Consider the following 25,358-nt stretch of genomic DNA (forward strand, 5'->3'; position numbering starts at 1 on the left):
CCAATACAAATAGTAATAAGTTTTGCTTGGTATTCACATCATTTGTTATTCTAAATATGTACATTATGTATATCTGTATTTACAAGAAGGTTTATACAAAGTGCATAAACCGCATCTCATCAGGCTTTTTCAAAAAATGCATAATCTTAGGGTCATGGAAATGAGAGATTCCTCGCAATCCCCACCTGTACTCCTCGGAGTACAATAAATCTAGTATTCCTTACATTTTTTTTATTCTTTGCCGAGATCCAAAAACTCTTTTCTGCCTCTCCTGCCCTCTGGGGTCTTCTTTCATAACACCTCATTACTCTTTCACTTGCATAGTTGATTTAAAAGCCTGTCCCCCCCTTGTTTCTGTTTCTATCTTTCTTTGTCACTATCTCCGTCGTTTCCCACTGTAAGCTGTTGTCAAAAATAAATTTTCCTCCTGTCCACCCTTTAATACTTTCATTTAAACATAAAAATTTCTCCCAAAAAAAAATGGGGATCAACCTTATCAGATACCACCTAATCTTTTCTCCCTCTCTCAATATCTATTAAAATTCTATCCTGAAAGAAAATCACGTTAAGCATTCATGAAATTATAATCAAAAATAGCACACTGAATCAAATGACAGACAACAAGTTTTAAACATAAAACTATTACCAAACAGATGAATTCAAGCCAAAGCACAAAGTGTTAAACAGCTTGTTAGCTGAGAATGCCTTCAGCCAGTCTCTCTCTTTCACACAAACACACTGCCGGCACATCAGCATTCACTCTCTCTCTCTCTCTCTCTAGGGCAACAATGCAAACTTCTCTCACAGACTTCCACACACAAACTCTTCTTCTCCCACACACTTTTACAAACACCACAATACTTGTACACACATACACACACACACAGTCGCTCTGTCCGTAAATCTGTGTCTGTCACTGTCCCCAGTCCTCTGTCTTTTGGATCTCTCTCCACCACGGAACTCCTGGGTGTCGGGCGCACGAATGCACCACCTTGACTCCTGACAAAACCAGTCCCGATCAGCGCTCGTCCTCCGGTCAAGGGAAGTATATATTTTACTCCCCAGTCCTTAGTGCAGGGGGGAAGCCTACGCTTAACCCGACTTCGTTTTGCGCGGGGGAAAGCCTACGCTTAACCCGACTTCGTTTTGCGCGGAGGGAAGCTTAAGCTTTACCCATCACAATACTTTCAGCGCCCACCTAGGGGGCTTTTTCTCTTTAAAACACTAACCACCTCTAGGAATTTCAGTGCCCACCTAGAGGACTTTTTTTTTAAAACACTACCCACCTCTAGGACTTTCAGTGCCCACCTAGAGGACTTTTTTTGAAAACAATAATACTCACCACCCCTAGGACTTTCAGAAACCGCACGGCCGGGATGACCCTCCACCTAGGGGACTTTTCTTCATAAATAAATGGTCCGACTCTCTCTCGGGCCGCCAAGCCCACAATTTTGGTTGGCAAAGAGTTGTGAGACGCCGAGCAAATAAGAATTTAGCGTACTCAAATCCCTACTGGAGATCTTTTTTGAAAAAGGCGCCTCCGAGCCTGATTAGAAGTGGCCGGCCGTTCGGCGACCTCTCAATCCCTGCCAACAGGCGTGTCTCCACTCCCTCCACACGTTCGGGGTCACCAAAACTGTTAGGACGGAGCTACCGTCCCCGTGTTCGTTTGAAGGAGAGAAACACTGGATCTGATTCAAAATATAAGCTGTTTACTGAGAGAGAGACGTACACAAAAATACAGTGAGATGTTTACAGCTCACTGGAGAAAGCGCCTTCTGATCTATTGTTCTCTTTGTCTAGCTTTTAGCCCCTCGCATCCCAGTGCTACATCCTTATTTGGTAGGAAGCGGTATACTCTTATGGGATTGGTCCCAAAACTGATAACATTCGGTTACCTCAGTATGAGCTACGTGCAATCTAACACGGTTTCAATGTCCTGTTATCTGTTCACCCTCCCTGGGGCCTCATTATGCCATCAGCTCTTCAGTCTGTTCTTAGTGTAACATAATGGCTTACTGTTGTCTAGTGAAGCTAACAATTTCCAGACTTGCTAATACTACCTTACGTGAGCACTACCTAACAATAAAGTTTCTGAACACAACCTAACCTTAATAATGCTTCCTAACACCATCTGCGCTCTGGAATCACTGCCCAGCCCCAGTCCGGGATCACTGCCCATTCCCACTCCGGGATCACTGACAATCCCCACTTCAGCATCACTGCCCATCCCTGCTCTGGGATCACTGATCATCCCCACTCCAGCATCACTGACCATCCCCACTCCAACATCACTGCCCATCCCCACTCTGGGATCCATGACCATCCCTACTCCAGGCTCAGTGACCATCCCCACTCTGGGATCACTGACTATCCCCGCTCCGGGATCACTGACCATCCCTGCTCCGGGATCACTGACCATCCCTGCTTCAGGATCACTGACTATCCCCGCTCCGGGATCACTGACCATCCCTGCTCCGGGATCACTGACCATCCCTGCTCCAGGATCACTGACTATCCCCACTCCGGAATCACTGACGATTCCCGCTTCTGGCTTGGTGACCATCCCCGTACCAGAATCACTGACCATCCCGGCTCCAGGATCACTGAACATCCCCTCTTTGGGATTACTGACAATCCCAACACTCTGGGGTTACTGACCATCCCTGCTCTGGGATCACTGACCATCCCTGCTCTGGGATCGCTGACAATCCCCACACTCTGGGATCACTGACCATCCCTGCTCTGGGGTTACTGACAATCCCCACACTCTGGGATCACTGACCATCCCTGCTCGGAGATCACTGACAATCCCCACACTCTGGGCTCAGTGACCATCACCGCTCTGGGATTACTGACAATCCCCACACTCTGGGATCACTGATCATCCCTGCTCTGGGATTACTGACATTCGGGCAGCACGGTGGCACAGTGGTTAGCACTGCTGCCTCACAGCGCCAGGGACCTGGGTTCAATTCCCGCCTCAGGCGACTGACTGTGTGGAGTTTGCACATTCTCCCCCTGTCTGCGTGGGTTTCCTCCGGGTGCTCCGGTTTCCTCCCACACAAAGATGTGCGGGTCAGGTGAATTGGCCATGCTAAATTGCCCCTAGTGTTAGGTAAGGGGTAAATGTAGGGGTATGGGTGGGTTGCGCTTCGGCGGGTCGGTGTGGACTTGTTGGGCCGAAGGGCCTGTTTCCACACTGTAAGTAATCTAATCTAAACATTCCCCACACTCTGGGATCACTGACCATCCCCACTCCGGGATCACTGACCATTCCCACACTCTGGGATCACTGACCATTCCTGCTCGGGGATCACTGACAATCCCCACGCTCTGGGCTCAGTGACCATCCCCACTCCAGTTTCAGTGACGATCCCCGTTCCAGGAGCACTGACCATCCCTCTTTGGGGTCAATGATTATCCACCCTCCGGATCACTGACTATTCCCACTTCGGAATCACTGACCATCACCTCTTTGGGATCACTGACCATCCACCCTCAGGATCACTGAATATTCCCGCTCTGGGATCACTGACCATCCCTACTCTGGGTTCGGTGACCATCTTGGGTCCAGGATCACTGACTATCCCGGTTCCGGGATCACTGACCATCCCCATTCTGGGATCACTGACAATTTATGCTCTGGAATCACAGACCATCCCCGCTCCAGTTTCAGTGACCATCCCCGATCAGGGTCACTTACCATCCCCTCGCTGGGATTAATTACCATCCCCACTGCGGGAACACTGACCATTCACACTCTGGGATCAGTGACCACTTCCGCTCTGGAATCGCTGACCATCCCCACTCTGGAATCGCTGACCATCCCTACTCCGGAATCACTGACCATCCCCGCTCCAGGATCACTGACCATCCCCGGTCCAGGATCATTGACCGTCCCCACTCCGGGCTTGGTGACCATCCCTGCTCCGGAATCACTGACCGTCGCCCCTCTGGGATCACTGACCATCCACCCTCCGGATCACTGACTATTCCTGCTCTGGGATCACTGACCATCCCCAGTTCGGGTTCGGTGACCATCCTGGGCCCCAGGATCACTGACCATGCCGGTTCCAGGATCACTGACCATCCCCATTCCGGGATCACTGACAATTTATGCTCTGGAATCACAGACCATCCCCACTCCGGAATCGCTGACCATCCCAGCTGCAGGATCACTGACCATCCCCGTTCCAGGATCACTGACCATCTCTGCTCCGGGCTCGGTGACTATCCCTGCTCCGGAATCACTGACCATTGCCCTCCAGGATCACTAACTATCCAAACTGCCGGATCACTTGGCATCCCCACTCTGGGATCATAACCCATCCGCGCACTGGGATTACTGCCAATCTCCAATCTGGAATCACTGACCATTCCCGCTCCAGGATGCTGCCCGACCTTCTCTGTGTTACAAGCACCACTCTAGTCTAGAATCCCAGATTACTGCCTATCCCAGATCTGGGATCACAACCCATCCCCACTCCGGAATCAGTGACCTGCCCCACTCCGGGATCACTGACCATCCCCTCTCCGGGACGCTGCCTGACCTACTGTGCTTTTCCATCATCACTCCAGGATCACTGACCATCTACGCTCTGGAATCACTGCCCATCCCCACTCCGGGATCACTGCCCATTCCCACTCCTGGATCACTGACTATCCCTGCTCCGGGATCACTGACCACCCCTGCTCCGGGATTACTGACCATCCGCGCTCCGGGCTCGGTGACCATCCCTGCTCCGGAATCACTGACCATCGCCCCTCCGGGATCACTGACCATCCCAACTGCCGGATCACTTGGCATCCCCACTCTGGGATCACTGTCAATCCGCGCACCGGGATTACTGCCAATCCCCAATCTGGAATCACTGACCATCCCTGCTCCAGGATGCTGCCCGACCTTCTCTGTTTTTCCAGCACCACGCTAATCCATAATCCCAGATTACTGCCTATCCTAGATCTGGGATCACAACCCATCCCCACTCCGGAATCACTGCCCATCCCCACTCCGGAATCCCTGACCATCCCCTCTCCGGGACGCTGCCGGACCTACTGTGCTTTTCTATCATCACTCCAGGGTCACTGACCATCTACGCTCTGGAATCACTGCCCAGCCCCAGTCCGGGATCACTGCCCATTCCCACTCCGGGATCACTGACAATCCCCACTTCAGCATCACTGCCCATCCCCGCTCTGGGATCACTGATCATTCCCACTCCAGCATCACTGACCATCCCCACTCCAACATCACTGCCCATCCCCACTCTGGGATCCATGACCATCCCTACTCCAGGCTCAGTGACCATCCCCACTCTGGGATCACTGACCATCCCTGCTCCAGGATCACTGACCATCCCTGCTCCGGGATCACTGACCATCCCTGCTCCAGGATCACTGACTATCCCCACTCCGGAATCACTGACGATTCCCGCTTCTGGCTTGGTGACCATCCCCGTACCAGAATCACTGACCATCCCGGCTCCAGGATCACTGAACATCCCCTCTTTGGGATTACTGACAATCCCAACACTCTGGGATCACTGACCATCCCTGCTCTGGGATCACTGACAATCCCCACACTCTGGGATCACTGACCATCCCTGCTCTGGGGTTACTGACAATCCCCACACTCTGGGATCACTGACCATCCCTGCTCTGGGGTTACTGACAATCCCAACACTCTGGGATCACTGACCATCCCTGCTCTGGGATCGCTGACAATCCCCACACTCTGGGATCACTGACCATCCCTGCTCTGGGGTTACTGACAATCCCCACACTCTGGAATCACTGACCATCCCTGCTCGGAGATCACTGACAATCCCCACACTCTGGGCTCAGTGACCATCACCGCTCTGGGATCACTGACCATCCCTGCTCTGGGATTACTGACAATCCCCACATTCTGGGATTACTGACAATTCCCACACTCTGGGATCACTGACCATCCCTGCTCTGGGATCACTGACCATCCCTGCTCTGGGATCACTGACAATCCCAACACTCTGGGATCACTGACCATCCCTGCTCTGGGATCGCTGACAATCCCCACACTCTGGGATCACTGACCATCCCTGCTCTGGGGTTACTGACAATCCCCACACTCTGGAATCACTGACCATCCCTGCTCGGGGATCACTGACAATCCCCACACTCTGGGCTCAGTGACCATCCCCACTCCAGTTTCGGTGACGAACCCCGCTCCAGGAGCACTGACCATCCCTCTTTGGGATCAATGATCATCCACTCTCCGGATCACTGACTATTCCCACTTTGGGATCACTGACCATCACCTCTTTGGGATCACTGACCATCCACCCTCCAGATCACTGACTATTCCTGCTCCAGAAGCAGTGACCATCCCCTCTTTGGGATCACTGACCATCCACCCTCCAGATCACTGACTATTCCCGCTCCGGGATCACTGACCATCCCCACTCCGGGTTCGGTGACCACCCTGGGTCCAGGATCACTGACCATGCCGGTTCCGGGATCACTGACCATCCCCATTCCGCGATCACTGACAATTTATGCTCTGGAATCACAGACCATCCCCGCTCCAGGTTCGGCGACCATCCCCAATCAGGGTCACTTACCATCCCCTTGCCGGGATTAATTACCATCACCACTTTGGGATCATTGACCATCCCCACCCTGGGATCACTGACCATCCATGCTCCATGATCTCTGACCATCCCCACTCTGGGATCACTGACCATCCCCACTCTGGGAGTACTGACCATCCCCACTCTGGGATCACTGACCATCCCCGCTCTGGGAACACTGACCATCCGCGCTCCAGGAATACTGACCATCTGCACTCCGGGCTCGGTGACCATCCCCAATCTGGGATCACTGACCATCCTTGCTCCGGGATCACTGACCATCCGTGCTCCAGGAATACTGACCATCTGCACTCTGGGAGCACTGACCATTCCCACTTTCCCATGGGCTTGCTTGTTGCTTTTTGTGCTTGATAACTGTTCATGCATGACCAGCATCTGATTGAAAGGGATTGAAACAGACATGACCCTGAGTGAGAGGGAATGGTGTCTACCCTGGGAAAATATCCACAGATCAGAGATTTCTGCTCTTTGGCATTAAGAAAATCATGTGTGTTGTTCTTCGGATTATTCTCTAATGCTGTATTGAGAGAATGTGAAGATTGTTGTGGAAGAACTTTGTTTAATTGTTCTTCAAAGTGAATGATTAAAGTAATTGCTATTTATCAGTAGATCTGATACATTCTGAGAAACTGAGAAATTGATTAACATATCAATAATATATTAGAATACACGTGACTCAGTTTGAATTTGTACAGTGGATATAGAGTTCAGATATCTTAGAAACATTGATATCTCACACCTGCATAAATAGGTTAAAAATATGTTGAGGAGGAAGAAGAAGAAGGGCTCATGCCCGAAGCGTCGATTCTCCTGCTCCTTGGATGCTGCCTGACCTGCTTCGCTTTTCCAGCAACACATTTTCAGCTAAAAATATATTGAAGCAGACATGTAATTCCTTTCCTATTTGCATTTATCCAAAAAGGTATAAAAAGACTGTGCTCTATCTCTCTGTTCTGCAGTCAGTGCTATAGACAGAAGAGCAGTCTTGGAGAGTGCCGACAAGAGAAGCTCCACAGAACTGATCAACTGCGTCCACTGGAGTTCAAAAAGGAACAGGTTGTATATTTAATTCAGTTTATCAATCTGTTCAATTATGTGATTCCCTCTCATTTGAGTCCATATGTCCGTCTGAAATAGAATCTTTACATGATCAACCTCAGTAACTATGTTATTATATGGCATGTCCGGTAGAGTTTCTGGTCAATAGTAACTTCCAGGATATCAATAGTGGGGTAATTCAATGATGGTAACGTCATTGACTGTCAAGAGACGGGGGTTAGATTCTCTCTTGTTGGAGACAGTCAGTGTCGAGCATTTGTGTGATGGGAATGTTACTTTCCACTTGTCAGCCCAAAGCCTGGATGTTGTTCAGGTCTTGCTGCATTTGGACACAGCCTGCTTCAGTATGTGAGGAGTCACAAACAGTGCTTATCATTGTGTGCACATCCCCACTTCTGACCTTATGATGGAGGGAAGGTCATTGATGAAGCAGCTGAAGATGGTTGGATCTAGAATACTCCCCTGGTTAAAACCTAGTGTTTTGAAGTATCCTGAAGTGACTTTATGAATTGGTGATTTCACAGCAAACGAAGCTACATTCAGGGTTGGATATAATTAACCCAGAGACACTTGAAGGGCTTTGTAATGGCTAAAGGAATCCTGCAACAAAATGGTCGATTTTAATTATTAATTAAGGTTTGTATTTTAAAACAAAAACTTATTGAAAGCAGCAACAAAAATATGGTTTATTTTCATGTACACTTTCAGGGAGAGAAGTGTGGATACAAGACTAGTATTTTAAATTTAAGCAAGGGCAACTCTGAAAGCAGAGTTAGCCAGATGAGGTTAAGGGATCAGTCAGTAGAGATGCAGGGGCAGACATAGAAAAACAAAAATTGCGAAAGAGAGAAAAATTAGTACAGAAATGAGTATAAGAGGAAATCAGCCAAAAATATAAAACTAGACTGAAAATGTTTCTTTCGCTATGTGTAAAAGATAAGCGCTAACAGAGTAAATGCTGGTGGTCCTGTCACACAGCGTCAGGGACCCCAGGTTCGATTCCAGCTGTTATGAAATTTGAGAGGGTTCAGAAAAGATTGACAAGGATGTTGCCAGGGTTGGAGAATTTGAGCTATCGGGAGAGGCTGAACAGGCTGGGGCTGTTTTTCCTAGAGCGTCGGAGGCTGAGGGGTGATCTTATAGAAGTTTACAAAATCATGAAGGGCATGGATAGGGTAAATAGACAAAGTCTTTTCCCTGGGGTGGAGGAGTCCAGAACGAGACAGCATAGGTTTAGGGTGAGAGGGGAAAGATATAAAAGAGACGAAAGGGACAATGTTTTCATGCAGAGGGTGGTATGTATATGGAGTGAGCCTCCAGAGGAAGTGGTGGAGGTTAGTGCAATTGCAACATTTAAAAGGCATCTGGATGGGTAAATGAACAGAAGGTGTGCAGAGGGATATGGGCCGGGTGCCGGCAAATGGGACTAAATTAGGTTGGGATACCTGGTCGGCATGGACGTACTGTACATTTTCATGACTGTCTGTGTGGAGTTTGCATGTTCTCCCCGTGTCTGCGTGGATTTCCTCAAGGTGCTCTGGTTTCCTCCCACAATCCAAAGGTGTGCAGGTTAGGTAGACTGGCCATGCTAAATTGAATTGAATTTGTTTTATTGTCACATGTACTCAATGTGAAAAGTTAATAAGTTGCCACTTACAGTGCCAACTTTGGTATAAAGGTACCCATGTTAAGCTTCTTCAGTTACCAGATCTTAGAACATAGAGAAATAAAATATCCAGCATTGCAGAAATAAAAGTTCAGAACAACACCCTGCCAACACAGCACACTGACACCGAATTTCCAGACTGTACCCGACACCAGTCCCAGGCCATGTCAAGCTGCACCACCAGGTTCATGAGGCTGGGACATCGCTGTGGAATTCCCTTGAGACCGGGAGAACACGCTGAGGCCATGCTGGACCAGGAGGACACTACACCAGGCTGAGAAGATGCTTCATCATGATTGAGGTCTCTGTCCCTTTCTCAGTCATCTGAGGCCAGAAGAGAAGAAAAATAGGAATACAAAAAGGAAAACAAGAAAAGAAAGAAAAAGAACAATCGGAATGGACAAGCTCCGGTTGAAATGTTTTACTCCACGGCCATTCTGGACCCACTGCTCGTGTGCTCAGGGATGTGCGGGCTGGGTGGGTTATTGTGGAAGCTGTTTTTAGCTTCTAGCTCCTTGCTTTGCTGACTTCCCCTTCTCTGCAAGCAAAACTACAAGGCCCCAGCAGACAACAGAAGTTGCTCTTAAAACACAACCCAGAAAGCAGTGGTAGCTAATTCCCTAGAATCTATGCTCAAGGCCTGAGCTTGATGTGTACATGGTCTATAGTCATGTAGGCTGTGTCATATCTTGTGGTTTGTAAGTGACTAACAACGTATACTATATTATTCTGTAGTGATCTATACTGCTTTGGAGAGAGCACTGGTCCGTCTTCAGGAAAAGTGTCTGCCTCCCATTATCATAAAGTGAAGTTTTGTCAATGCTAAAGGTCTGAGTCTGGGAAATTTCTTCAACAGTTATAGGGATAGCTTAGGGGCTGGATCTGGGTGGAATGCTCTTCAGAAGCTCAGGGCAGGCTCAATGGGCTGAATGGCCTCTTTCCACACTGTAGGGATTCTATGATTCTGGTGACAGACCATGAGTCTAGAAAGCATTGAGCTTCCAGATCCTTCTCTCTGATGTTCCTTCTTGATTCACCCTTATCCCTCTCTCATTCCTCATCTCCAGGCTGCTCCTTGACATCACCATCCCAAAGTATGGCTGCTATTTGTCACTCTACACTGATGACATCCAGCTCTACCTCTCCACCAGCCCTCTCCAACCCTGCACCGCTGTGAAATGATCAAACTGCTTCTCTGACATCCCGGACTGGGGGAGCACAAACATTAAATATTATGAAGACTGAAGCTGTTGAGCCTTTGACTGACCTGTTCTGTCCTCATTAGACCACAAGACATTGGAGCAGAAATTAGGCCATTCAGCCCATCAAGTCTGTTCTGCCATTCAATCTTGGCTGGTAAATTTCATAACCCCATTCTGCCCGTAACCATTGGTCCCCTCGACAATCAAGAACCTATCTCAGTCTTAAATATGCTCAATGACATGGTCCCCACAGCCCGTGTCATTGATTCCGCCCCCCCCCCCCCCCCCCCCCCCACACTTCCTGATAAATTCCATCAAGTATAGACCCAGAGTCCTCAAAAGTTCCTCATATTTGAAGCTTTTCATTCCTGGGACCATTCTCGTGAACCTCCTCTGAACACACTCCAGGACCATTTATATCCTTCCTGAGATATGGGGCCCAAAACTGCACACAATATTCCAAATGTGGTCTGACCAGAGCCTTACAGAGCCTCAGAAGTACTTCCCTGCTTTTACATTCAAGTCTTTTCAAAACAAAAGCCATCATAGCGCTTGCCTTCCTAACTACTGACTCAACCTGCAAATTTACCTTGAGAGAATCTTGGATTAGAACTCCCAAGTCTCTTTTCACTTCAGACTTGAATTTTCTCCCCATTAAAACTATAGTCCATGCCTCTATTCTTCTTCCCAAACTACTTTCTCACGTTGTACTCCATCTGCAGTTTCTTTGCCCACTCTCCTAACCTGTACAAATTCTTCTGCAGCTTCCCTGCCTCCTCAGTGCTACCTGTCCCTCTACCTACCTTTGTATTGTCTGCAAACTTAGCCAGAATGCCCTTAGTTCCATCATTCAGATCATTAATGTAAAAAGTAAAATGTTGTGGTCCCAAAACTGAGCCTTGTGGAACATCACTTGTCACTAGCTGCCATCCTGAGAAGCACCCTTTTATCCCCACTCTCTGCTTTCTGCCAGAAGGCCAATCCTCTATCCATGCCAGCATCTTGCTTCTGATACCATGGGCCCTTATCTTACTCAGTAGACTCCTGCACAGCACCTTGTCAAATTAACAATTTTCCAGCCATCTGGGACCTTCCCTGATTCGAGCAATTCCTGAAAGATCACCATCAATGCCTCCACTATCTCTTCAGTTATCTCCCTGAGAACTCTGGAGTGGAGTCCATCTGGTCCAGGTGATTTATCCACCTTCAGGCCATTCAGTTTTTCTAGCACTTTCTCCTTGGTGATGGCACTAGACTCAGCTCTGCCCCTCACTCCCATGAATCTTTAGGATATTACTCAGATCTTCCATCATAAAGACTGATGCAATGAGTATTCAGTTCCTCAAGCATTTCTGTGTTCCCAACTATGTCTCCAGCAGCATTTTCCAGCAGTCCAATGTCCACTTTTGCTCCTCTTTTTGCCCTTTTTATGTTGAAAGAAACTCTTATAGTCTTCCTTGACATTACTGACTAGCTTACCCTCATATTTAATCTTCTTCCTCCTTATTTCTTGTTTTGTTGCCCTCTGTTGATCTTTGTAAGCTTCCCAATCCTCTGGGTTCCCACTGCCCTTCACCACATTATCTGCTTTCCCTTTTGTTTTTATGCTGACCCTGAACTTCCCTAGTCAGCCACGGTTGCCTCATCCTCCCTGTACCATGCTTCCTTTTCCTCGGGATGAATCCCTGCTGTGTCTCCTGAAGTACCCCCGGAAACTCCTGCCATTGCTGTTCCACTGTCTTTCCTGCTGGGCTCCTCTCTCAGTCAATTCTACCCAGCTCCTCCCTCATGCCTCTGGAGTTGTATTTATTCAGATAGCATACCATCACCACTGATTCTATCTTCTCCATCTCAAATTGCAGAGTAAATTCAATCATATTATGATCACTGCTCCTTAAGGGTTCCTTTATCTTAAGCTCCCTTATCAAGTCTGCCTCATTGCACAGTGAGGCTCAGTGTTGTACTTTGTTTTGAAATGGTCAGCACCTTGCGATGTTTGATTATGGTTTGATTCTCAGTCCTGTGTCCTGTCACCATCAGACTGGGGAAAGCCACCCCCATGTGACCACATCATTACTGCAATTACATAGCCACCGTTTCCAGAACAACTGAAAGAATGTGTGTGTGTTTCTCTTAATCGCCCAGTGATCTGAAATTTGTCATCTGGCCGGGATACCCCTCACTTTGAAAGGAGTGATTTTGTCTGGAGACTGCCTTGCTCTGTGTCCCCCTCACCAGCCCTGTTATGACCTCTTCACCCCCTCCCCTTCCCTCTGTACCCCTGACCCTCCCCACTCTGTGCCTCTCCCATCTGCACAACCCCCCTCCTCTCTGTCAGGCAGCCCCCTCTGCACATGTTCAGGAATGAATCGTGTTGCACTCAGTCCCAACCTCCCAGGACCTGTCTGAAACACAGTGGCTCCATGCTCAGTCTCTACCCCCAGTGAGGGCCTGTTCACAAATAAAGTGTTTTTATCTTTCTTCATTCTCAGGGTGTGGGTGTCCTGGGTAGACCAGCATTTACTGCCCAGAGGGCAACGAGGAGTCAACCACATTGCTGTGGGTCTGGACTCACAGGTAGGCCAGTTTCCTTTCCTAAAGGACATTGCTGAACCAGATGGGTTCTTCTGACAATGGATTCATGATCATTAGACACTTAATCCCAGATTTTTTAAAAAATTGAATTCAAATTCCTCCATCTTCTATGGCAGGACTCGACCCCACGTCCCTGGAACATTATCTGGATTAAAAACCCAGCAAGAATAGCACGGGGCCATTGCCTCACTGTCTGCTCAGTTTCAGCACGCTCTAATTTAATAACAGACAATTCAGACACAGTAAAACTCCCAGACCTGTACACCACAGGGTTAAATACAAAGTAAAGCTCTCTCTAAAAGAGTAAAAAATGTTCCTGAGATGCTGCCTGGCCTGCTGTGCTTTGACCAGCAACACATTTGCAGCTAAAGCTCTCTCTACTCTGTCCCCATCAAACATTTAACAGACCAGTCCAGCACAGGGTTAGCTAGAAAAGCTTTCTCTACTCTTTTGAACTAAAAGTTAAGCTCTTTCTACACAATCCCCATCAAACTCTCCCATAGGTACAACACGGATTAATCACAGAGTAAAGCTCGTCAAACACATTCAGGACAGGGACAGCATCTGAATTAGCATTTAAAATGCCAGGCTATGGATGAAGTCATGCAGGTAAATGGGATTAATGTAGTTTGGTATCACTCAGCAAAGACATTGTGGGCAAAAGGGTCTGTTTCTATACTATATGAGCCTGTGACGCTTAAAGTGAGCAGCAGCCTGCTTCTCAGATGCTGCCTGACCTGCTGTGCTTTTCCAGCACCCCATTCTTGACTCTGATCTCCAGCATCTGCAATCCTCACCTTCTCCTGCTTAAAGTGTCAGTCCACCATAATTAGACAAATAAACAACAATAACACATTCAGTTAAAAAGAAAAGAAGACAAAATATAACTAACTCTAGGCCAATTGATTTGGTATCTGTTATTGGCAAAAAGGTAGAATCTATTATAAGAGAGCATTTAGAAAAACATAGATAGCTAATGTTACTTCAATATTCAAAAAGGGAGGAAGTGAGAAATCAGGGAATTATAGATTAGTAAGCCTAACATCAGTTGTGGGGATAATTCTCAAATCCATTACCAAGGATGTAATAGAGAAGCAACTATAAAGCAGTGGCAGAATCAGACAGAGGCCACGAAGATTTATGAAGAGGAAATCATGCTTGACAAATCTGTTGGAATTCAATGAAGATGTAACTAGTAGAGTTGACAAGAGGGACCGAGTCGATGTTATATATTTGAACTTTCAGAAATCATTTGAAAAGTCCCGCATGAGAAATTATTGAGCAATATTAAAGTGTGTGGGATTAGGGGAAGTGCATTGACATGGATAGAAATTGGTTGGCAGAGAGGAAATAAAGATTAGGAATTAGTGGGTCCTTTTCAAATTGGCAGGCAGTAACTAGTGGGATGCCACAGGGATCAGGGCTGGGACCCCAGCTATTCACAATATATATTAATGATTTGGATGAGGGAACAAAATGTAACATCTCAAAGATGGCAGATGATACCAAGTTGGGTGGGAGGGTGAACTGTGATGAGGATGTAGAGATCCTTCAGCATGATCTGGACAGGTTGGGTAAGTGCGCAAATCAATGACAGTATAATTTGGATAAGTGTGAGGTTATTCACTTTGGAAGTAAAAACAAGAAGGCAGATTCCGACCTGAATGGGTGTACACTGGGAGAGGGGAGTGTGCAGTGGGACCTGGGTGACCTTGTGCACCACTCACTGAAGGTCAGCGTGCAGGTGCAGCAGGTGGTAAAGAAGGCAAATGGGATGTTGGTCTTCATGTGAGAGGTTTCAAGGACAGGAGCGGGGATGTGTGGTTGCAGTTACACAGGGCCTTGGTGAGGCCATACCTCGAGTATTGTCTCCTTTTCTGAGGAAGGATGCTCTTGCTCTTGAGGGAGTGCATTAAAGGTTTCTCAGGCTGATTACGGGGAAGGTGGGACTGACATATGGTTCGGATGTTTTCAGATGAGTGAAGGGGATCTCACAGAGTTTTATAAAATGCCAACAGGACTATATAGGGTAGATGCAGGGAGGATGTTCCCAATTGTGGGTGCGTCCAGAACTCGGGGTCACAGTCTGAGGATTCGGGGTGGACCATTTAGGACAGAGATAAGGAGACATCTTTTCACCCAAAGAGTGGTGAGCCTGTGGAATTCATTACCACAGGAAGGAGTTGATGCCAAAACATTGAATGTATTCAAGAGTCAGCTAAATATAGCACTTGGAATGAATGGGATGAAAGGCTATGGGGAGAAAGCAGGATTAGGCTAGTGAGTTGGATGATCAGCCATGATCGTGATGAGTGGTGGAGCAGGCTCAAAGAGCAGGATCAAATTATGATCAAGCACAGTCAGCACAGCTTCATGAAGGGGAAATCATATGGAAGAACATAAAGAGGCCATTTGGCCCCTCAAGCCCCCTCCACCATTCAATCAGATCATGGCTGATCTTTTTGTGGCCTCAGCTCCATTTACCTGCCACAAGCCATAACCCTTAATTTCTTTAATGTTCAAAAATCTATCTTCACCTTAAAAACATTCAGTGAGGTAGTCTCAACGGCATCACTGGGCAGGCAAGTCCAGAGATTAACAACCCTCTGGGTGAAGAAGTTCCTCCTCAGTTCAGTCCTAAATCTGTTCCTCCTTATTTCCAGGTTATGCCCCCTAGTTCTAGTTTCACCCACCAGTGGAAACAACCTCCCTGCTCCTTTCGTATTTATTCCCTTCAGAATTTTATGTGTTTCTGTAAGATCCCCCCTCATTCTTCTGAATTCCAATGAGTACAGTCCCAGTCTCTTCAATCTCTCCTCATAAGCCAACCCCTCAATTCTACAATCTATCTACCCCGACAGATTTACAAGAATTCTTTGAGCTGGTGAGGAACAGGATATATAAAGGGGAAACAGGGAATGTGATAACATTTGGATTTTCAAAGATGCCACACATTAGGCTCCTTAACAAGAGAAGAATATTCAGCGCTGGGGATTGTACATTAGCGTGGAGATGACTGGCTAATGAATAGAAAACAGAGTTGGAATAATGGGTGCATTTTCCAGATGGTAATCAGAAACTGGTAGAGTACCCCAAGGATCAGTGCTGGGACCACAATTGTCTTATTGACTGGCATGAGGAAAGTGAATGTACCGTAGCCAAGTTTGCAGATGACACAGGAGGGGTCTGCAGAGGGATATTGGCAGGTTGGACGAGTGAGCAAAATCTTGGCAGATGGAATATAATGTGGGACGATGTGTGGTTATGCACTTGGTAGGAAGAACAGAGGAACTGAATGTTATTGAGATTAGATTAGATTCCCTACAGTGTGGAAACAGGCTCTCTGGCCCAACAAGTCCACGCCGACCCTCCAAAGAGTAACCACCCAGACCCATTTCCCTCTGAATAATGGACCTAACACTGTGGGCAATTTAGCATGGCCAATTCACCTAACCTGCACATCTTTGGACTGTGGGAGGAAACCAGAGTACACCCACACAGAGACAGGAAGAATGTGCAAACACCACAAAGACAGTTGCTTGAGGCTGGAATCGAACCTAGGACCCTGGTGTTGTGAGGCAACAGTGCTAACCATTGAGCCATCCTGTTTAAATGGATACAGACTGCAGAAAGCTGCAGAACAGAGGCATTAGGGAATCCTCATCCATGAATCACAAAAAGCGAACATCCAAGTTCAGCAGGTAATAGGGTAGGCAATGAACAAAGAATATGACAGCAGAGGAACAGGCCCTTCGGCCCTCGATGTTGCGCCGACCTGTCATACCAATCTGAAGCCCATCTAACCTACACTATTCCATGTTCGTCCACATGCTTGTCCAATGACGACTTAAATGTACTTAAAATTGACAAATCTACTACCGTTGCAGGCCAAGCATTCCATACCCTTACTACTCTCTGAGTAAAGAAACTACCTTTGACATCTGTTCGATATCTATCACCCCTCAATTTAAAGCTATGCCCCCTCGTGCTCACCATCACCATACTTGGAAAAAGGCTCTCCCTGTCCACCCTATCTAACCCTCTGATTATCTTATATGTCTCTATTAAGCCACCTCTTAACCTTCTTCTATCTAACGAAAACAGCCTCAAATCCCTCAGCCTTTCCTCATAAGACCTTCCTTCCATACCAGGCAACATCCTGGTAAATCTCCTCTGCCCCTTTCCAAAGTTTCCACATCCTTCTTGTAATGCGGTGACCAGAACTGTACACAGTACTCCAAGTGTGGCTGCACCAGAGTTTTGTACAGCTGCAGCATAACCTCATGGTTCCGGAACTCGATCCCTCTATTAATAAAAGCTAAAACATTGTATGCCTTCTTAACAACCCTGTCAACCTGGGTGGCAACTTTCAAGGATCTGTGTACCTGGACACCGAGATCTCTCTGCTCATCTACACTACCAAGAATCTTACCATTAGCCCAGTATTTTGCATTCCGGTTACTCCGACCAAAGTGAATCACCTCATACTTGTCCGCATTAAACTGCATTTGCCACCTCTTAGCCCAGCTCTGCAGCTTATCTATGTCTCTCTATAACCTACAACATCCTTCGTCCACAACTCCACCGACCTTAGGTGTTGTTAGCAAATTTACTAACCCACCCTTCTACACCCTCATCCAGGTTGTTTATAAAAATGACGAACAGCAGTGGACCCAACACTGACCCTTGCGGTGCACCACTGGTAACTGGACTCCAGGATGAACAGTTCCCATCAACCACCACCCTCTGTCTTCTTTCAGCAAGCCAATTACTGATCCAAACTGCTGTCTCTCCCACAATCCCATTCTTCCGCATTTTGTACAATAGCCTACTGTGGGCAACCTTATCGAACGCCTTGCTGAAATCCATATACACCACATCAACCGGTTTACTCTCATCTACCTGTTTGGTCACCTTCTCAAAGAACGCAATAAGGTTTGTGAGGCATGACCTACCCTTCACAAAACCGTGCTGACTATCCCTAATCAAATTATTCTTTTCTAGATGGTTATAAATCTTTTCTCTTGTAACCTTTTCCAGTACTTTACCCACAACTGAAGTAAGGCTCACTGGTCTATAGTTACCTGGGTTGTCACTACTCCCCTTCTTAAACAGGGGAACCATATTTGCGATCCTCCAGTCTTCTGGCACTATTCCTGTAGACAAATTTAAAAATCAATGCCAAAAGCTCGGCAATCTCCTCCTTGGCTTCCCAGAGGATCCTCGGACAAATCCCATCCAGTCCAGGGGACTTATCTATTTTCACACTCTGCAGGATTTCTAATACCTCTTCCTTGTGAACCTCAATTACACCTAGTCTAGTAACCTGTACCTCAGTGTTCTTCTCGACAACATTGTCGTTTTCGAGAGTGAATACTGTCAAAAAATATTCATTAAGTGCTTTCCCTATCTCCTATGACTCCACACACAACTTCCCACTGTTATCCTTGTTTGGCCCTAATCTTACTCTCGTCATTCTTTTATTCCTTAAATACCTATAGAAAGCCTTAGGGTTTACCCTGATCCTATCCACCAACAACTTCTCATGTCTCCTCCTGGCTCTTCTGAGCTCTTTCTTTAGGTCTTTCCTGACTATCTTGTAACCCTCAAGCACCCTAACTGAGCCTTCACATCTCATCCTAACATAAACCTTCTTCTTCCTCTTGACCAGAGATTCCACTTAGAGTCATAGAGTCATAGAGATGTACAGCATGGAAACAGACCCTCCAGTCCAACCCGTCCATGCCGATCAGATATCCCAACCCAATCTAGTCCCACTTGCCAGCACCTGGCCCATATCCCTCCAAACCCTTTCACAACATCTTTCTGATAGGAAGGAGACCAGAATTGCACACAATATTCCAACAGTGGCCTGACCAATGTCCTGTACAGCCGCAACATGACATCCAAACTCCTGTACTCAATATTCTGACCAATAAAGGACAGCATACCAAGCACCTTCTTCACTATCCTATCTCTCTGCGACTCCACTTTCAAGGAGCTATGAACCTGCACTCTCCTTCGTAAACCACGCCTCCCGCATTCTACAGCTTCCTCCCTGCCTGACAGGTGCATACATATCTAGGTCACACAGGAGCTTTTCCTTGAATAAGCTCCACATTTCTAATGTGCCCATCCCCTGCAGTTTCCTTCCCCATCCTATGCTTCCTAAATCTTGCCTCATTGCATCATAATTGCCTTTCTCCCAGCTGTAACTCTTGCCCAGTGGTATACTCCTATCCCTTTCTATCACAAAAGTAAACATAACAGAATTGTGATCGCTATCACCAAAGTGCTTACCTACTTCCAAGTCTAACACCTGGCTCATTACCCAGTACCAAATCTAATGTGGCTTCACTCTTGCTGGCCTGTCTATATACTGTGTCAGGAAGCCCTCCTGCACACACAGGACAAAAACTGACCCATTCCCAGTCAATATTTGGAAAGTTGAAATCCCCCATGACAACTACCCTGTCTCTCTCACTCCTACCAAGAATCATCTTTGCTATCCTTTCCTCTACATCTCTGGAACTATTTGGAGGCCGAAAGAAAATTCCCAATAGGGTAACCTCTCCTTTCCTGTTTCTAACCTCGGCACATACTACCTCAGTTGACGAGTCCACAAACATCCTTTCTGCAAATGTAATACTGTCCTTGACCAACAATGCCGCACAACTCCACCCCCTTTTACCATTTTCTCTGTCTTACTGAAACATCTAAATCCTGGAACCTGCAATAACCATTCCTGTCCCTGCTCTACCCATGTCTCCAAAATGGCCACAACATCGAAGTCCCAGGTACCAACCCATGCTGCAAGTTCACCCACCACGTTCACCAAGGAACAGACCCTTCAGCCCTCCAGGCCTGTGCCAATCCAGATCCTCTATGTAAATCTGCCGCCTACTTTCTAAGGCTCAGCATCCCTTTGCTCCCTGTCCATTCATGTATCTGTCTAGACACATCTTAGATTGATGCTGTTGTTCCCATCCCTACCACCTCCACTGGCAATGCATTCCAGGTACCCACCACCCTCTGCATAAAGAAATTTCCAAGCATATCTTGCCTAAACCTCTCCCCTTCACATTGAACTCGTGACCCCTTGTAATTGAGTCCTCCACTCTGGGAAAATGTTTCTTGCTATCCTCCCTGTCTATATCTCTCATGGTTTTGTAGGCCTCAATCAGGTCCCCTGTCAACCTCCTCCTTCTTTCTAATGAAAACAATCCTAATCTACTCAACCTCTCCTCATAGCTGGCACTCTCCTTACCAGCAGCATCCTGGTGAACCTCTTCTCCAAAGCATCCACCTCCTTTCGGTATTGTGGCAACCAGAACTGTATGCAGTATTCCAAATGTGGCCGAACCAAAGTCTCATACAACTATAATATGACCTGTACTCTTATAACATGACATCAACTCTTGTATTCAATACCCTGTCCGATGAAGGAAGACATGCCATATGCCTCCTTAACCATTCTACTGACCTGCGTTGTCACCTTCAGGGAACAATGGACCTGAACACCCAGATCTTTCTGTACATCAATTTTCCCTACGGGTTTTCCATTTACTGTATAGTTCACTCTGAAATTCCAAAATGCATTAACTCGCATTTGTCTGGATTGAACTCCATCTGCCATTTCTCTGCCCAACTCTCCAATCTGTCTATATTCTGCTGTGTTCTCTGACAGTCCCCTTCACTATCTGCTACTCCACCAATCTTAGTGTCATCTGCAAACTTGCTAATGATGCAATCTACACCTTCCTCCAAATCATTTATGTATATCACAATCAACAGTGGTCCCAGCATGGATCCCTATGGACATCACTGGTTAGAGGTCTCCATTTTGAGAAGCTCCCTTCTACTACTACTCTCTGTTTTCTGTTGCCCAGCCAGTTCTCCATCTAGTGAGAATATCCTGGACCTCATGCTGACTTCAGATGATTGAAGGAAGGGCATGATGATTGGCAATTAAATGTTCCAGGACATAGACGCTTCAGACAGGACAGGGAGGGAAGTAAAAGGGGGGGAGGAGTTGCATTGCTGGTCAGGGACGATATAACGGCTGTGCTAAAGGAGGACACTATGGCAGTCTTGGGTAGTGAGGCATTATGGGTGGAGCTGAGAAATAAGAAGGGTGCAGTTACATTATTGGGGTTGTATTACAGACCTCCCAACAGTGAGTGTGAGTTAGAAGAACAAATAGGTAAACAGATTATGAATAGATTTAGAAGCAATAGGGTAGTGGTGATGGGAGACTTTAATTTTTCCAACATTGACTGGGATACACGTAGCGTCAGAGACCTGGATGGAGTAGAATTTGTAAGAAACATCCAGGAGAGTTTTCTAGAGCGTATGTCAATAGTCCGACGAGGGAAGGGGCCATATTGGACCTGGTACTGGGGAACGTGCCAGGCCAGGTGGTAGAAGTTGTGGTGGGGATTTCTTTGAGAACAGTAACCACAATTCTGTAAGTTTTAGAATACTCGAGGACAAAGATGAGAGAGGTCCTAAGGGAAGAGTAGTAAACTGGGCCAAGACCAATTATATCAAAATTAGGCAGGAGCTGGGAAATGTGGATTGGACACAGCTATTTGAAGGGAAGTCCACATTTGAGATGTGGGAGGCTTTCAAAGATAGATTAAAGTTGTGCAGTATAGGCATGTCCCGCTGAAAGCAAAGGTTAGGAAGGGCGAGATTCGTGAACCATGGATGACAGGAGAAATTGTACGAGGAGCCATGAGGAAAAGGGAAGCGTACATAAGGTCCAGGCAGCTAAGAACAGAACGGGCCCTGGAAGAATATTGGAAGAGTAGGACAAGTCTTAGGACAAGGCTAAAGGGGTAATGAAATAGTTTTAGTGAGCAGAATAAAGGAAAATGCCAAAGCCTTTATTCTTATATGAGGAGCAAACGGGTAACTAGAGAAAGGATTGGTCCACTAAAAGATAATGAAGGAAGGCTGTGTGCCAAATCTGAGAGAATGGGTGAGATTCTGAATGATTACTTTGTATCAGTGTTCACTGAGGAGAGGAACATGATGAATCTTGAGATTAGAGACAGAAGTTTGATTAGTCTGGATCACGCTGGCATAAGTAGGGAAGATGTGTTGGGGATGTGAGAGGTTATTAAGGTGGACAAGATGGGATCTATCCCAGGTTGCTGAGGGAGGCGAAAGAGGAAATAGCTGGGGCCCTGACAGATATCTTTGAGGCATCCTTAAATACAGGTGAGGTGCCGGAAGACTGAAAGGTCGCTCATGTTGTCCCTCTGCACAAGAAGGGTAGTAGGGATATTCAGGGTAAGTACAGACCAGTGAGCCTGATGTCGGTGGTGGGGAAGTTGCTTGAGAGGGCACTGAGAGATAGGATCTCTTTATATTTAGAAAAGAATGAGCTTATCAGTGATAGGCAACATGGTTTTGTGCAGGGGAGATCATGCCTTACCAACTTAATAGAGTTCTTTGAGGAAGTGATCAAATTGATAGATGAAGGAAGGGCTGTTGATGTCATATACATGGAGTTTAGTAAGGCTTTTGATAAGGTTCCCCATTGTAGACTAATAGAGAAAGTGAAGTCACATGGTTTGCAGGGTGTTCTAGCTAGGTGGATAAAGAGCTGGTTGATCAACAGGAGACAGAGAGTAGTAGATGAAGGGGTTTCTCGAATACTGACCCCAGAGGGAGGATATAGATAGACTAGAGGGTTGGGCGGAAAAGTGGCAGATTGCTGTCAATCCAGACAAATGTGAGGTGATGCATTTAGGCGAGTCTAATTCGAGAGTGAATTACACAATGAACAGAAGAGCCTTGGGAAAAGTTGATGGGCAGAGAGATCTGGGAGTACAGGTCCATTGTACCCTGAAGGTTGCTGCACAGGTGGATAGAGTGGTCAAGAAGGCATACAGTATGTTTGCCTTCATCGGACGGGGTATTGAGTATAAGAGCTGGTTAGCCATGTTAAAATTGTACAAGACATTGGTTTGGCCGCATTTAGAATACTGTGTACAATTCTGGTCACCACATTACCAAAAGGATGTGGACGCTTTGGAGAGAATGCAGAGAAGGTTTACGAGGAAGTTACCTGGTATGGGAGGTGCTAGCTATGAAGAGAGGTTGAGTAGGTTAGATTTATTTTCACAAGAAAAAACGAGATTGAGGGGGTACCTGATTGAGGTTTACAAAATCATGAAGGGTATAGACAGGGTGGATAGAGAGAAGCTTTTTCCTAGGGTGAAGGATTCAACAACGAGAGGTCACGCTTTCAAGGTGAGAGGTGGAAAGTTTAAGGGGGATACACGCGGCAAGTACTTCACACAGAGGGTGGTGGGTGTCTGGAACACGTTGCCAGCAGAGGTGGTAGAGGCAGGCACGGGAGATTCATCTAAGATGCGTCTGGACATGATGCATGAGTAGGTGGGGAGCAGAGGGATACAGATGCTTAGGAATTGACTGACAGGTGCAGACAGTACATTTGGATCGGCTCAGGCTTGGAGGGCCGAAGGGCCCGTTCCTGGGCTTTCAATTTTCTTTGTTCTTTGTCTTTGTCCTTCACTTTCTTCACCAGCCTACCATGGGGAACCTTATCAAACACCTTACTGAAGCAAATGGAATGTTGGCCTTTCTATCAAGTGGGTACGGTATAAGTTTCAGAAACTCTTCCTGCACTCTACAAGGTGCTGGTGAGAACACAATTGGAATACTGTGAGCACTTGTGGTCCCCTTATTTAGGGAAAAATACTATTTCATTGGAGGTAGTTCAGAGAAGGTTCACGAGGATGATCCCTGGAATGGGAGATTGGGACTCTATCAGGTCGGGACTTTACTAACTGGAGTTTAGAAGAATGAGTGGTGATGTCATTGAAACATACAGGATTCTTAAGGGGCTTGGCAGGGTCATCAAGTCATAGAGACAGAAAATACCCTTCCAGTCCTACTGGTCCATGCCGACCAGCTATCCCAAAACAATCTAGTCCCACTTGCCAGCACCTGGCCCATATCCCTCCAAACCCTTCCTATTCATATACCCATTCAGATGCCTTTTAAATGTTGCAATTGTACCAGCCTCCACCACTTCCTCTGGCCTACACGTACCACCCTCTGCATGAAAAAGTTGCCCCTTAGGTCCCTTTTATATCTTTCCCTTCTCACTCTAAACCTATGCCCTCTAATTCTGGACTTCCCGACCCCAGGGAAAAGACCTTGTCTATTTACCCTATCCATGCCCTTCATGATTTTATAAATTTCTATAAAGTCACTCCTCAGCCTCCAACACTCCAGGTAAAACAGCCCCAGCCTATTCAAACTCTCCCTGTAGCTCAAATCCTCCAATCCTGGCAACATCCTTGTTAATCTTTTCTGAACCCTTTCAAGTTTCACAACATCTTTCCGATAGGAAGGAGAGCAGAATTGCACGCTATATTCCAACAGTGGCTTAACCAATGTCCTGTACAGCCGCTACGTGACCTCCCAACTCCTGTACTCAATACTCTGAACAATAAAGGAAAGCATACCAAATGCGTTCTTCACTATCATATCTACCTGTGACTCTACTTTCAAGAAGTTATGAACCTGCACTCCAAGGTTTCTTTGTTCAGCAACACTCCCCAGGACCTTACCATTAAGTGTATAAGTCCTGCTAAGATTTGGTTTCCCAAATGCAGCACCTTGCATTTATCTAAATCAAACTCCATCTCCCACTCCTCAGCCCACTGGCCCATCTGGTCAAGATCCTGTTGTAATCTGAGGTAACCTTCTTTGCTATCTGCTACACCTCCAATTTTGGTGTCAACTGACGAATAGTAGTGGACCCAGCACTGATCTATATGGCCTCCAGTCTGAGAAACAACCCTCCACAACCATCCTCTATCTTCTACCTTTGAGCCAGTTCTGGATCCAAATAGCTCGTTCTTTCTGTATTCCATGAGATCTAACCATGCTAATCAGTCTCCCATGGGGAACCTTGTCGAACACCTTACTGAAGTCCATATAGATCACATCTACTGCTCTTCCCTCATCAATCCTCTTTGTTTCTTCAAAACACTCAATCAAGTTTGTAAGACATGACTTCCCATGCACAAAGCCAGTACATTACAGCGCAGTACAGGCCCTTCGGCCCTCAATGCTGCGCCGCCCAGTCATACTAATCTGAAGCCCATCTAACCTACACTATTCCATGTACGTCCATCTGCCTGTCCAATGACGACTTAA

At 46.7% G+C, this 25,358-nt stretch overlaps 1 protein-coding gene across 5 annotated transcripts in view; it reads left to right on the top strand.

The window, feature by feature from the left end:
• Positions 1–25,358, top strand: part of LOC132815902 (protein rapunzel-like) — a 51,251-nt gene that overhangs the window by 23,694 nt on the left and 2,199 nt on the right. For 3 of the 5 annotated variants that reach the window (XM_060825271.1, XM_060825269.1, XM_060825270.1), the window contains exon 3: positions 7,592–7,688. The exons of 1 other annotated variant lie outside the window; for it this stretch is intronic. The gene's annotated coding sequence lies outside the window, so the exon portion shown is untranslated. Of the gene's footprint in view, positions 1–7,591; positions 7,689–13,079; positions 13,137–25,358 lie in introns of those variants that run through there. One more of the 5 variants, XM_060825274.1, reaches the window with a different exon arrangement.

The sequence above is a fragment of the Hemiscyllium ocellatum genome, chromosome 5, assembly GCF_020745735.1.
Source record: "Hemiscyllium ocellatum isolate sHemOce1 chromosome 5, sHemOce1.pat.X.cur, whole genome shotgun sequence".
NCBI lineage: Eukaryota > Metazoa > Chordata > Chondrichthyes > Orectolobiformes > Hemiscylliidae > Hemiscyllium > Hemiscyllium ocellatum.